The 15,043-nt window shown below is 35.5% G+C and overlaps 2 long non-coding RNA genes across 6 annotated transcripts; both read right to left on the reverse strand.

Moving 5' to 3' along the window:
• Positions 1-1,038: 1,038 nt before the first annotated feature.
• Positions 1,039-6,882, reverse strand: LOC139886140 (uncharacterized). Of its 2 annotated transcripts, XR_011772289.1 has the most exons (5): positions 6,529-6,882; positions 5,509-5,680; positions 5,275-5,369; positions 1,310-1,397; positions 1,039-1,194 (listed from the first exon to the last, which is right to left on the reverse strand). It is a non-coding gene; the product is annotated as an uncharacterized lncRNA (long non-coding RNA). The 2 variants fall into 2 exon arrangements; XR_011772288.1 differs by having other exon boundaries at positions 1,039-1,397.
• A 1,072-nt stretch (positions 6,883-7,954) lies between these two features.
• LOC139886141 (uncharacterized) lies at positions 7,955-14,776 on the reverse strand. Of its 4 annotated transcripts, none has more exons than XR_011772291.1 (5): positions 11,993-14,776; positions 10,783-11,895; positions 8,842-10,164; positions 8,601-8,757; positions 7,955-8,472 (listed from the first exon to the last, which is right to left on the reverse strand). It is a non-coding gene; the product is annotated as an uncharacterized lncRNA (long non-coding RNA). The 4 variants fall into 4 exon arrangements; XR_011772292.1 differs by having other exon boundaries at positions 10,783-11,613; positions 11,724-14,776; XR_011772293.1 differs by having other exon boundaries at positions 11,724-14,776.
• Between the last annotated feature and the right edge of the window lie 267 nt (positions 14,777-15,043).

The raw sequence follows: 15,043 nt of genomic DNA on the forward strand, positions 1-15,043 counted from the left end.
CGTTATTCTAAAAGCCAAGTTTTTTTACATGCCACTGTATAACCCACATATCATAAGCGTCAATTCTATTCGGATTTTGGGAAATCAACAACAAAACCCACATCAAAATTATAACAGAACAAGTTCCAACTTGTTCTAAGTTAACAGAGCTTATGTAGATGAAACATATGTTTGCTAGTGATCGAACAATCAATTTTGAGTTACCATATTGATTTTGGAGATAATACCAGGGATATAAGATTTTACTACATCGGGTTTCATTCGGTGACAAATAAAAACTCTTTGTACTCCAAATTTCAGTAGGATTATATCAATTTGAACTAGAACTAATGAAACAGAACAGTCATTTAAAAATAAGAAAATCAAATAAGGGTGAGCATTACAATAAAATAAAAACAAACTATCGCCCATGTGACCATGTCTTTAAGTACCTTCTTGCAAGTTCTACTCCTCTAGGTCCTCAATATGTGCTTTGCAGGGAAAAGCTCCCAGAGTACATGATTCAAATGAAGATTACGTGGCCCGTTTCAACTCAAAAACATTCTGAGCCCATTTACTAACATGGTTGACCCGACCCATATTGCAAACATGTATATCAACTTGCAGGAACACAAAGATTGATTACCACAACACTAACCGTCCACAGCATTATCCACCAGCACCAAAACTTAGAGAAGACTGTTTAGTTCATTTACCACATTGATAAAAAAAAATCATGTTCTGTGTACACTACATATCCCTCCACATCTTACAGCAATATCACACGGGCCATAAATATCAACAAGATTCTTAATCATATGTAAACTGGAACAAAGCCACAAATTCCTCATCGTGACTTAAAAATACTGCAGCGGAAGTGAGCAAGGTAGCTATTACATATATAAAGAAGATCGTCTGCTTCAAGTTCAAGAAATAATTGAAACATGAAGCAATGAACATTTTAGGTGATATCAGATCAATACAGCAGGTACGAACAATAATAAGCAAAAAATGGCAAAAATAAGTTAACGGTATGAGAGGAACCAATGAAATACCTAATTCATAGATACCTTTGGTAAAAGTCCTAGTTTAATCTTTTACCAGTGTTTAAGGTAATAAAACAAAGACTCGCGCTAGATGTAGCCCGAGTTATGCAGATGATTGGATGGGTCATTGAGCACCAAACTCCAACACCTGCTAGAATCAGAGACCCTCCTGAAAGGTAAAACACATACCACGATCATCTTAAAATTCATATACTTGATAACCATGTTTGACGGTGCATATGAATCTAAAGATGCTTGAATATACCACCATTAATACAATTTACCTCAACAAAATAGTATCTTTGTAAGTGCTTAAATCATAAACTTAATCACTTCTCAGGATCAGTGAGTTTTTTCAAGAAGCCAACCAGCCTGCTTGATAACAAAATCCATGACTATACAGGAGTAGCAAACTGAGATGAACAAAAATTCTATAGCGATTACCAAGTTAGTTGATTGAATGACCAAATTAAAACATGAAACTATTGATTGCATCAACATTTTCCAACAGAGTAGGTGTTAAAACTCAATAAATAAAAATATTATCTAAATCTTGCCAATTCACGATTTTAATGTGTGAGCACCTGAAATAGATATCTAATCATCAAACCCTTGCTAAAACTTAATCAAACATCACCAATCCAAATAAGTTAACCAAAATTACTAATTACCTAGTTGTGCAGTTATTTATCATTTGTGCTAAAAATCTATAGTTACCTTTAAGAAAAGCCCTGATTTAATCTTATAAAAGCTAGAGATAACTAAAAAAGAAAACACGGCTGTCTCCATACAAAGACTCGCGTAAGATGTAGCAAGAGTTTTGCAAATTATAGGATGGGCACTAATGAAGCACTAAACTCCACCCGCATAAATCAAAGGCACTCCTGAAAGGTAACATACATACCACAATCTTCTTGAAATCGTTAACTTAGTAACCATGTCTGGCGGCACATATGAATATATGATATAGACGAGACATGACTCATATATGTTAGGGTGATGTAGAGCCTACAAAGCCACATTATGGCACTTGCAACCCTTTCATTTAAAAAAAATAAAAATAAAAAAATAATGTTATGTATCAAGTAAACACATATTACATATTACTTGTAAGCAGATTAAAACAATATATTACTTATGTTGTATTGGTTCTACTACATTCACATTCACATTAGCTGGGATAGACTCTCGGAGCATACAACCTCAACAACTATTTTGACTTGTTTTGAGACCACATCCAAGTTGGGATACACGATGCAATCATCACCCACATCAACCTCAGCCCGACCCTACCCTTATTGCTATCCAATACTCTAGCCGTTTCCCAAGCCAACCCGACAGCACTACGTGGCCTAACCAACTCCAAATCATTAAGATCATTTAAACCACATAAGATTGTGGCCTAAGTGCCTAACCACCCTTCTTTATTTAAAATGTTAACACCAACAAGAAAATTAGTAGGCACTCTTCGACCCATACTTTGGTCTAACCGCATTCTCTACAGCACCAACCCTCAATTCCGACGCACTCAGAGCAGCTTAACCAATCTAGAGCCCATCTATTTTCTTGGCATAGACCTCAAAAGCAGGCCTTACAATCGGACTAAAACATCAAAGGAAACAAAAGGTGCCTCAACCGAACTTGTAGATTGACCTCGTAACCACACCACCCAATTCGATATAACATCTAATATGTCATATTCCCTAAGTTCCTGCTGCTCAAAATACTCGCGAATCTTTAAACAAAAGGTAGCATTAGTTCCCTGAGTAATAATACTATGATACTAAGCATAGAAGGCACAATACCTTTTGTTTATAGATTCGCGAGTATATTTAGCAGCAATAACTTAGGGAACAATACATATTAGATGCTATGTTTAAGCAGTCAGTACAATAACACTCGAATCGAGCACTATGGTTACGGAGTCAATTTACGAGTTCGCTTGATGAACCTTCATTCTTTATTTCTAGTCGGGCTATAACGCCTACGTTTGAGGCTACACTATGAAAATAGATGAGCCCCAGGTAGGTTTAGCTGATACGAGTGTTGGAATCAAGGGTTCGTGTTGTAGTGAATTCGGTTAGGCCAAAGTATAGTCGAAGGGTGCTACAAATGTTGTAATGTTCCTGGTGGTGTTCAGGATTTAAATGAAGAAGGGTTGGTTTGGCAACAATCTTTTGCTTCTGGTGGTTTAAATGATATTTAATGATGTGGAGTTGGTTAGGCCACATGATGTTGCTGTGTCGGCTTCGGCAGCGACTGGAGTATTGGATAGCAGTAAGGGTCGGGCTGAGGTTGAGGTTGATGTGGGTTATGATTACGTCGTAGATTCCAGCTTGGGTACGGTCTTGAAACAAGTAGATATAGTAGCTATATAGTAGCTGAAGTTAGATACCATGAGTCTATTCCAGCTACTATGAATGTAGTAAAACCAGTACAACATTGGTAATATATTGTCTTAATTTGATTACAAGTAACATGTGATATGCGTTCACTTTGATACATAACATTATTAAATTTTATATTTTTCAATAAAAGGGTTGCAAGTGCCATAATGTGGCTTTAGGAGGCTTTACACCACCCTATCATTCTAGATAAATGTGACCAATGTCCCGAATAGAGGACATGACTCATAACCCATGTCACGGATTGACGACATTGCCCATTGCCTGAATAGACAGCATAGCCCATGGCCCGGATGGATAGAGGACAAGGTTCATGGCAACATGGCCACTTCCTGGACATGTCCTAGATAAGGGACAAGACCCATGCCTTGGATAGTGTACATGTCCATATTCTAGATATAAGACATGGCCATGATCTAAATAGAAAACATGGCTCATTATTTAAACGAGTAAAATAAACATGTGCTTCACCGCATGGTGATCTCAGTATGGTTTTGGTCAGTTAGCGGTCGGTTAATTGGACGTTTAAAAAAATGAATGGAAAAGGAAGTAAAAAGAAGGTTGTAAAGAAAATGAGAAAAATAATGTGAAAAAACAACTAACCAAAATACTCTTAAAGTTTAGGGTAATTATAGTTTTACGGTGCCCATCTCATCATAATCATAGTTAGTATATATAGATCATATAAGGCACGGCCTACCGCCAAAGACCAATGTCCAACCAATGTCAAAGATAGAGGACATGGCCAAAGTCCTAAACACGTCATGTCATGGTCTATGTCCAAGATAGAGAATATGACTTATGACCCATATCATAGATAGAGGACATGGTGTCCTCTGTTTAGGACAACAGACGTAGGCATGTACACTGTCTAAGACAAGGGACCTGGGTGATGTCCTCTTGTCCTCTGTACATGACAAAGATGGGACAAGGGACGTGGTTCATGTCCTCTGCCCCGTTGAACCTTTATCCTGCATATGACATGGCTACGTGTCCCTTGTCCTAGACACGTCTTTTGTCCTAAACAGAAGACATAACCCACATCTTTGAAAGAGACAATGCCCCCAGTTATAGACCCACCCCGGATATAAGACATGACTCATGACCCACCACATGACCTATTTACCATGCATTATTTGCCATATATGAGACCGTACGTGGCATTTGCTTTCTTCGCCAGTTCGTCCAAGGCATATAAGAATTGATTGAAACTTTAGCATGGACCCGTGAACGCACACCCCTTTAACCAGCCAATCTGCATTGTTGGGAGAGCTAAATAATAGTCAATACATTCTAATTGAGTTTAAGAAGTCGTAGAAATATAATCTTGATTTTTCTCTCTGTCACCATAGATTGATTGGATTAAACCATAGGTTCAAATGTGGGACAATATCTGAAGTCTTTCCTGAAATTGTATATCTTTAATACTACAGTTTTTTGGAAGAAAAAAAATGGTGGAAGGGAAAAAGTTGAGATGTGATATAAAACCTCAAAAAGATAATGACCGTCAAGCTTATCTAGAAAACTATTAGCTTTAACTTTTTACTGAACTCACCTTACTTACAATATTTGACACCTTAAAATATTTCAAATGTACTTTTGACAAGAACTATTTTTATGTACTACATATTTGTACATTCCAATTCATACATGATAGTGTCAAGCTCAGATAGCAAAACCTTTTCATATCATTTCTACCCATTAAGCATTATGTACTGCACACTATAAGGAATATATTCTTAGCAACCAAATGACCATTAAGATTAAACACATACTTGAATTTGAAAATCGAGATAACAAGCTTTTTAATAAAACATTATAAGGATCGATAGAATTTATCATACCTGAGATACAATTTTGAGAAACCTGCCATCAAGTTTGAGTACATGATGAGAATTGTCGCAATGCGAGGCGAAATGTTCCGATTCCAATCCGTATCCTACAAACGTACGATACGGTGAATATTTAATTAAACAATGATCAAAAACAGAAAATGAAAACCTGCATACTTTCCAATTTCCTTCTATTAGGTACATTAATGACTCATGCAAAGTAATAAAACCAATTAGAGTAAGTACCTGAAATATGTAAAGCCAAGTGTCTATTGTTGCAGCTGCTAGAGGTCCCATGTCCTGGATAGGGCACATGACATGGCCCATGGCCTAGACGGAAGACATGGTAGGTGGCTAAAATGGAGGACATGGGTCGGTAGCACAGATTAGTACGAGTAATTAACCAATGCCATAAGAACTGAAAAGATCAATGACATACATGTTTTTAGGCATATAATACATCTAAACATACACCATTGCCATGTTTCGAATTGGAACACTTGGCTTACTGCCCTTTGTAATGCTCTTCTATAAAATCTCGGCTTTTAAAAAAAAAATTATATATATATATATATATATATATATATATATATATATATATATATATATATATATATATATATATATATATATGGTCATAATCAAGAGGGAAGCACTTTTTTGGGGGAAGGGGGAAGCAAATTATTTTTTATTATTTTTTCCTTTTTTGAAAAAACTTTGTTCACGAAAATTATAGATTAAATGAAAATATGAACATTTAAAAAAGACACTTTGTGATGAATGTCATTATTTTTGCGGGAAAACGCTCGAATAAAAAAATTAAAACATTCAATGCATTGAATGTTTTGCTGCTGAATGTTTATAACCCCCTAATTTCTAAACCCTAATTTCTAACCACTTAAAAAAAAACTCAGCAGCAAAACATTCAATGCATTGAATGTTTTTATTTTTTTCTTCGAGCATTTTCCCGCCAAAATAATGACATTCATCACAAAGTGTCTTTTTTAAATGTTCATATTTTCATCTAATCTATAATGTTCGTGAACAAAGTTTTTTCAAAAAACGAAAAAAAAAATACTTCCCCCCACTTCCCAAAAAAGTGCTTCCCTCTTGATTAAATCTATATATGTATATATATATGTATATATATATATATATATATATATATATATATGTATATATATATATAAACATGCATATAGCCGCGCACACTCAAATAAATAATAACTATAACTAAATAAGCTTGAATATGAATGATGAACTTACAGCAGCACCAAAAGAGAGTTTAGTTTTACAGCCGTTAAAGAAAAAATTCCCAGGAAGAAAAGCATTGGTTGCAAGATGACTCGAAAGTGGATCAAGCAAGTAGACATTGCTGAACCAGAGGGACCCATGAGTGAAGTAAACGTACCAGGTTCAGCATAACCGGTTAACCCTTCTAACATATTTTGTGTTTCACCGTTACCTAATGTAACCATCACCGTTAGATCTTTCTTCCATGCCATACATCACCAACCATATCAACCGCTACACTTGTTTTGTCTTTCCATAAAGACTCACTTAATGGACTTAACCCAATCTTGACATTGTTATTGTTACAACTATTATTTCCTTCGAACTTCATTAGCACACTGCTAGTCTGCTATTTGTTATCATCATGTTAAAAAAATTGTTAGTTTGTTGTGTTTAATGGGTTATGAAGATCATGAATGTATGTATGAATATATATAAAAAGAAATGAAATTTGAAGTGAGGAAAGGGGAGAATGTTGTGAGGAAGTGAAAGAGGAGAAAATGTGATGTGTGTGAGGGGTGAGAAGATGAAGGAGAAAATGTTATGAATTTGGTTCTTGTTTGACTGCATCTTACTTGAGTAAAAAAAGCATGTTTGCAACAACTAGGACACATTTATTGTCCCTTTTTATTAACATACCCTAAATTTATATAGGTTGCATTATCAATAAAATATATTGACACCTCGAATTATTTAGATATACTTTTGACAAGGATTATTTTTATGTATTCGTAGATCTATACCTTCCGGGTCATACATGATAGTGTCAACCTAGGATAGCAAAACCTTTGCATAGTAATTCAACCATTAAGTGTCATATATTGCACATATATGTAATATATTCTTAGCAACCAAATGACCATTATTATGTATGAACACATGAATTTGAAAAATCGAGATAACAGGCTTTTCAATAAAACATTATCAGAATCAGTAGATTTAGCATACCCGAGATATAATCCTTGAGAAACCAACCATCATGTTTCAACACGTGATGAGGATTGTCGCAATGTGAGGCAAAATGACAGCACACTCGCTCTTATTAACGTGCTTGATTCGATGTACGAAGATATTTAAGAGAAAAGACTCGGTCATGGTTGCAAACATAAACCATTGCATTATGAAAATGCCATCCAGTTGTTTCATTTTCACCTTTTTTTTTTATAAAAATAACCCAATTTTAATAGCTAGATCAACATCAAATTTGAAACTCAGAAAACTTTTTTTGACAAGTGCATGCAATCCACATCAAAACCGTCAATTCTAAACAGATTTTGGCAAAACCAATAAGAGAATTGTTTTACAAGAGACAGTATTGATCATGGTTGAAAGTTTAAAACCCCCAAAGGGATGCTCTTTTGCAAGCCACAGCATAAAAAATTCACATATAGAAACCGGCAATTCTTTCATTCAGACTTGCGGAAACGACATCAAACCCGTAAGGAACTATTTTAACAAGCAGCATTATAAAACCACGCCCAAACGATAAACCGAAAGACCTTAAACAAATATCAAAACCGTCAACTTCGAACAGTTTTTGGGAAACAAATATCAAAACCACAGAGGACGTCTTTTACAACCCAAGGCATAAATCCATATCGATGCGTCAATTTAAGATAGATTTTGAAAAACCAACATCAAAACCCACAAGTATCATAAGCTTCAATTCTATTAGGATTTTGGGAGAGACCAACAACAAAAAACCCACATTGAAATGATAATCCAACAAGTTCCAAGTCAACAGAGCTTATGTAGATAAAAAAAAAAATATGATTGCTGGTGATCAAACAAACAATTTTGAGTTACCATATAAGATTTTGGAGATAATATAACTATACGAGGAATATAAGATTTTACTACCTCAGGCTTCATGTCTCATGCCGGGAATAAAAACTCCTTGTCTTTCCAAACTTCAGCCTGCCAATATCTCTTTGAATTGGATTTAATGAATCTGGACCGTCATTCAAAAATGAGAAAATCAAATTAAAGGTGATCATTACAAAGAAAAAATAAACGATCGCCCATGTGACCATGTCTTTAAGTACCTTCTTGACAGTTCCTCTCCTCTAGGTCCTTAATCTTCTTTGCAGGGAGAAGCTCCAAACCAAATTACATGGTTCAAATGAAGATTATGTGGCCCGTTTCAACTCAAAAACATTCTGAGCCCATTTACTAACATGGTTGACCCACCCATATTGCCACCTGTAAATTAACTTGCAAGAATACAAAGATTAATACATGAATATGATGGAAAACACATGAAAGTACAGGGAATAAACTGCTTACCTCAATTACCACAGCACTAAAAACATCCACAAATTACCATTCACCAGCACCAACGCTAGGAGAAGCCTGTTAAGTTCATTTAACATATTGATGGAGGATCATGTTCGGTGTACACAACTTATCCCCCACATCTTACAGCACTAGTCACACGGGCCATAATAGTCAACAAGATAGCTAATTGGATATAAACTGGAACAAAGCTACACAATCCGCATCATGACTTAAAAATGCTGCAGCGAATGTGAGCGGCGTAGTTATATAAAGAAGATCATCTTCAAGTTCAAGAAATGATTGAAACATGGAGTGATGAACACTGAAGGTGATATCAGATCAATACAGCACTGAGCACCAAACACCACCACCCTCAAGAATCAGTGGGGCCCTCAGGAAAGGTAACACACACATACCACGATCACCTTAAAACTCATATACTCAATAACCATGTTAGACGGTGCATATGAATCTATAGATGCTTGAATTTTACCACCATTGATACAAATTACCTCAACAATAGTAACATTGTAAGTGCTCAAAAATGAACTTAACCACTTTTCAAGATCAGTGAGTTTTTTCAAGGAGCCAAAACAGTCTGCTTAATAACGAGAGTAAAGACTATACAGAAGTTGCAATCTGTGACGGAAGAAGACTTATAGCGATTACCAAGTTAGTTGATTGCATGACCAATTTAAAAGTTGAAACTATTGACTGCAACAATATTTTCCAGATAGAGTAGGTGCTAAAATTCAACGGTAAATCAATAACTCGTTACAATATTATATAAATCTTCAAACTAGTTGAAGATTAAAAAAGTGTGAACTCTTGAGATAGATTTCTAATCATAGCAGCCTTGATAAAACTTAAACAATTACCAATAATCATACAAATTCATCAAATTACATAAATACCTTATTTAGCAGTTATTTATGAGTTGTACTAAAAATTTATTACCTTTGGGAAAAGCCCTGGAGTAATCTATTACCAGTGTTAAGGTAGTAATACCAAAAAGGAAAACATGGGGGGCTGAGCACCAAACTCCACCAACCTGCAAGAATCAGAGACCCTCCCTGAAAAGTAACACACATACCACAATCATCTTAAAATTCATATACTGATATACTTAATAACCATGTTTCACGGTCCATATGAATCTAAAGATGATTGAGTGTACAACCTTTGATACAAATTTCCTCAACAGAAAAGTATCTTTGAAAGTGCTTAACCCTAAAGTTAACCATTTGACCATTTCTTAGGATCAGTGAGTTTCTTCAAGAAGCCAAGCAGCATGCTTGATTACAAAATCCATCACCAAACAGAAGTTGCAAACTGAGAAGAACAAAGAGTCCATAGCGATTACCAAGATACTTGATTGCATGAGATAGATATATAATGATCAAAGTCTTGATAAAACTTAATCAAACATCAATAATCCAAAAAAGTTAACCAAATTGACTAATTACCTAATTGTGCAGTTATTTAACATTTGTGATAAAAATATATAGAGACCTTTAAGTAAAACCTCGATTTAATCTCTAGTACGCCGCAGAAATCAGAGACACTCTTGTAAGGTAACATACATTCCTCTACCTAAGTATGTTTGCAACGACTTAGGGACACATTTATTGTCCTTATTTATTAACATTTCCTAAAATTATATAGGCTGCATTATCAATAAAATACATTGATACCTCGAATTATTTAAATATACTTTGACCAGGATTATTTTTATGTATTCGTAGATCTATACCTTCCGGGTCATACATGATAGTGTCAACCTAGGATAGCAAAACCTTTGCAAAGTAATTCAACCATTAAGTGTCATATATTGCACATATATGGAATATATTCATAGCAACCAAATGACCATAATGTATGAACACATAAATTTAAAAACCAACATAACAGGCTTTTAAAACATTATCAGAATCGATAGATTAGACATGCCTGTGATATATTCCTTGAGAAACCAACCATCATGTTTGAACACACACAAAAGTCATATTTGAAACCCACAACAGTCTTTTTTGGACAAGTACATGCAACCCACATCAAAACCATCAATTCTAAACAGATTTTGGTAATTTCTTTCATTCAGACTTGGGGAAATGACATCAAAACTCATAAGGAACTAATTTAACAAGCAACAATATAGAACCGTGTCGAAACAATAAACCAACGGACGTTAAACACATATCAAAACCATCAACTTCGGACAGAATCCCGGAAACCAACATCGAAACCACAGAGGACAACTTTTACAAGCCATGGCATAGATCCCATATATCGCTGCATCAATTCAAGATAGATTTTGGAAAACCAACATCAAAACCCACAACGGAAGTTAAAACCCACAAGGGACGTTTTCTTAAAAGCCACGTTTTTTACAATAAATGTCAATTCTATTCAGAGTTTGGGGAACCAACAACAAAACCCACATCGAAATTAAAACCCGGGAAGTTCCAAGTCAGCGGAGCTTATGTAGATGATAACATATGTTTGCTAGTGATCAAGCAACAAATTTTGAGTTACCAAAAAGATTTTGGAGATAATACCAGAAATATAAGATTTTACCACCTCAGGCTTCACGTCTCGGACCCAGGCCAGGAATAAATATTCAAGGATAGATCTAAGTATGAGGGTTGGACTAAATATGAGATCTCGTGCGGGATTTGGCCACTGGACCCCGAATTAGATAGATCTAGGTCTTAATTTCTTCAGACGAGAAATCTTGGATGGGATTTGAGAGTCAGAAAAATCGTTCCTAGAGATATTGAGCTATTGAAGATAAACAAGTATGAAAAGGGTACTATTAGAGCTAATTATAGGTCCTTAATAATTACTACATGTCACACCATCCCGAAAACAACAATCAGAACCATTAGTACCTGATATATTATTGGTTGTGATCTTCCTCCAAGATTTAAACTTTTGAGCTGCAGCATCAGAATTTTGATGAAGAATGCTTTGCTTAAACTGAGACAAGGTAGCTATTTATATATATAAAGAAAATCATCTGCTGCGAGTTCAAGCAATGATTGAGACATGGAACCATGAACACTGCAGGTGATATCAGATCAATACAGCAGGAACGAACAATAATAAGCAAAAATATGACAAGAATAAGTTAACAGTATGAGAGGAACCAATGAAATACCTTATTTAAGACCTACAAGAAAACAGAAATTTTATTAGTGTTCACATTTTATGAACTGTTCACAGCCGATGGATCTTTTTCCATGGTTTTAACCCGAGTCTGGCCCGAAACAAAGAGCTTGTTGTTGCTTTTTCCATTGTAAACAGATCTTACAAAACTTTCTAAGCTTGAGTTTTCATTACATCAACATTCTGGATCTTTGATTCTTTTGCCACATCAACAGAAACTTGACTGTTTTCATTAAATAAACAAGATTTCTGAGATCGAGTCGCAATACCATCTTGTTCACTGTTAATCCCAGAACCGCGAAGTGCTCTAGAACCAATAACCAAATTCAAGAACAAAGTGTGTAACTGTATACAGCTTCCCAGGTTGTTTTTTCAGTTTTTTCAATCTGAATTGATCATTTGACCCCTCACGAGAAGCAAACCTCCAGACCTAAAATAACACAATACAACCAGTGCAATAACCCTCAACTTCAATTAGCAACATGCTTGTATAAATCAGCATACATTAAACGGATATGCTGCAGAGTTCCCATTCTGACAGGATAAAAGTAGCCCGATCATAGTTGCTGGTTAAGGTACGGGCCTGCGTTCCCATCACCACCCAAAATTACGCAATCGATCCAACAGTACCAGCTACAGCATTGGTCAACCATAACGAACTGCGAGTCAACCAACCACCTTGTGTCTGAACATTATCAACATTCCAGCTTTTTTCCTCTTCCTCCAGTAATAAATCAAGCCACCTCTTGGCCATTAACTCCTTCAACAGGTTCAATCCCTTTAGCAAGATTGTCAAAGTTGACCAAATATAACTGGAAGTTCATGAATTTGATTGTTGTTGATGTCAAGTTCTTTAAGGTTTCACGATTTATAGATTGCGTATGACTGTTTCGAGGCAAGATCGACTTTATAGATATCTTGGTATTAGTAAAATCTTTTAAGGATGCTTATATTATTGCTCCTTCGCTGAGCATTCATTAAAATATGTTTGCTAATGATCAAACAATCAATTTTGAGTTACCATATAGACTTTGGAGATAATACCAGGAATATAAGATGTTACTACCTCAGGCTTCATGTCTCAGGCCAGGAATTAATTCTATTTGTCATTCCATAAACTTCAGTATGCCAATATCAATTTAAATTAGAATTTAATGGAACGATACAGACATTGAAGGGAAAAGCTCCCGTTTCAACTCAAAAACATTCTGAGCCCATTCACTAACATGGTTGACCCAACCCATATTGCAACCTGTAAATCAACTTCCATGAATACGAAGATTAATACATGTCTACGATGGAAAACACATGAAAGTACAGGGAATAAACAGCTTAAATCAATTACCACAGCATTAAACATCCACAGCATTATCCACTAATTACCATCCACCAGCACCAAAACTTAGAGAATACTGTTAAGTTCATTTACCACATTGATGGAGGATAATGTTTTGTGTACATTACGTATCCCCCACATCTTACAGCACTTTGTCACACGGGCCATAATTGTCAACAAGATTGTTAATCTGATTTAAATCTAGAATGTCTTGTTTTAATACGAGACAGGGACAGCATGATGTGCTCTGCTTTGCACCAAGGATAAAGAAACCCTATAGTGTAACCTCATCAAGCAGATCTAATGTAACCAATATAGTATAAGGTACATACTTGTTAATTTCTTAGAGAGAAGTCGCTTTAATTCTTGACCATTCACATACTCGTTTTGCTGCAGCCATCCACGCCTTCACTTAGCCCTCACAGAATCCATAACTGATACAAAGTGACAGATTTTGAGAAACCAACATCAAAACCACAGAGGACAACTTTTACAAGCCATGGCATAGATCCATATATCGATGCATCAATTTACGACAGATTTTGGAAAACGAACGTCGAAACCCACAACGGAAGTAAAAACCCACGAGGGAAGTTTTTTTAAAAAGCCACGTTTTTTACAATAAGGGTCAATTCTATTTAGATTTTTTTGGGGAACCAACAACAAAACCCACGTCGAAATTAAAAACCTGGGAAGTTCCAATTCAATGTAGCTTATGTAGATGATAACATATGTTTGCTAGTGATCAACCAACAAATTTTGAGTTACCAAAAAGATTTTGGAGATGATACCAGGAATATAAGATTTTACTACCTCAGGCTTCACTTCTCAGACTCAGGCGAAGACCAGGAATATATATTCAAGGATAGATCTAAGTATGAGGGTTGGACTAAATATGAGATCTCGTGCAGGATTTGGCCAGTGAACCCCGAATTAGATGGATCCAGGTCTCTTCATTCCTTCGGACGGGGGATTTGAGAGTCAGAAAAATCGTTCCTAGAGATATTGAGCTTTTGAAGATAAACAAGTATAAAAAGGGTACTATTAGAGCTAATTATACGTCCTTATAATTACTACATGTTTGAGGTACAGAGATAACCAAAAAGGCAAAAGCCGGGGGCTGTCTCCATACAAAGACTCACGCCAGATGTAGCCAAACTCCACCACCCACAAAAATCAGAGGCCCTCCTGAAAGGTAGCACACACATACCACAATCAACTTAAAACTCATATACTCGATAACCATGTTAGACGGTGCATGTGAATGTAAAGATGTTTGAATTTACCACCATCGATACAAATTATCTCAACAATATTATCATCATTGTAACTTTGTAAGTGCTTAAATCTGAACTTAACAACTTTTCAAGATCAACAAGTTTTTTCAAGTAGCCAAAGCAGTCTGAGTAATAACGAAAGTAATGTATATACATGAGTCGCAATCTGTGACAGACGGAGATTTTATAGTGATTGCCAAGTTAGTTGATTGCATAACCAATCCGCAGCAACATTTTCCAGACAGAGTAGGTGCTAAAATTCAACGATAAATCATCAACTCATTACAATAATATATAAAATCTTTATACCAATTGTCGATTGCAAAGTGTTAACTCTTGAGATACATTTCTAATCATCACAGCCTTGATAAAACTTAATCAAACATCAATCAATATCAATATTCATATAAAAATACCAAATTTAATAAAT

This window comes from Rutidosis leptorrhynchoides, chromosome 1, assembly GCF_046630445.1.
Source record: "Rutidosis leptorrhynchoides isolate AG116_Rl617_1_P2 chromosome 1, CSIRO_AGI_Rlap_v1, whole genome shotgun sequence".
Taxonomy (NCBI): Eukaryota; Viridiplantae; Streptophyta; class Magnoliopsida; order Asterales; family Asteraceae; genus Rutidosis; species Rutidosis leptorrhynchoides.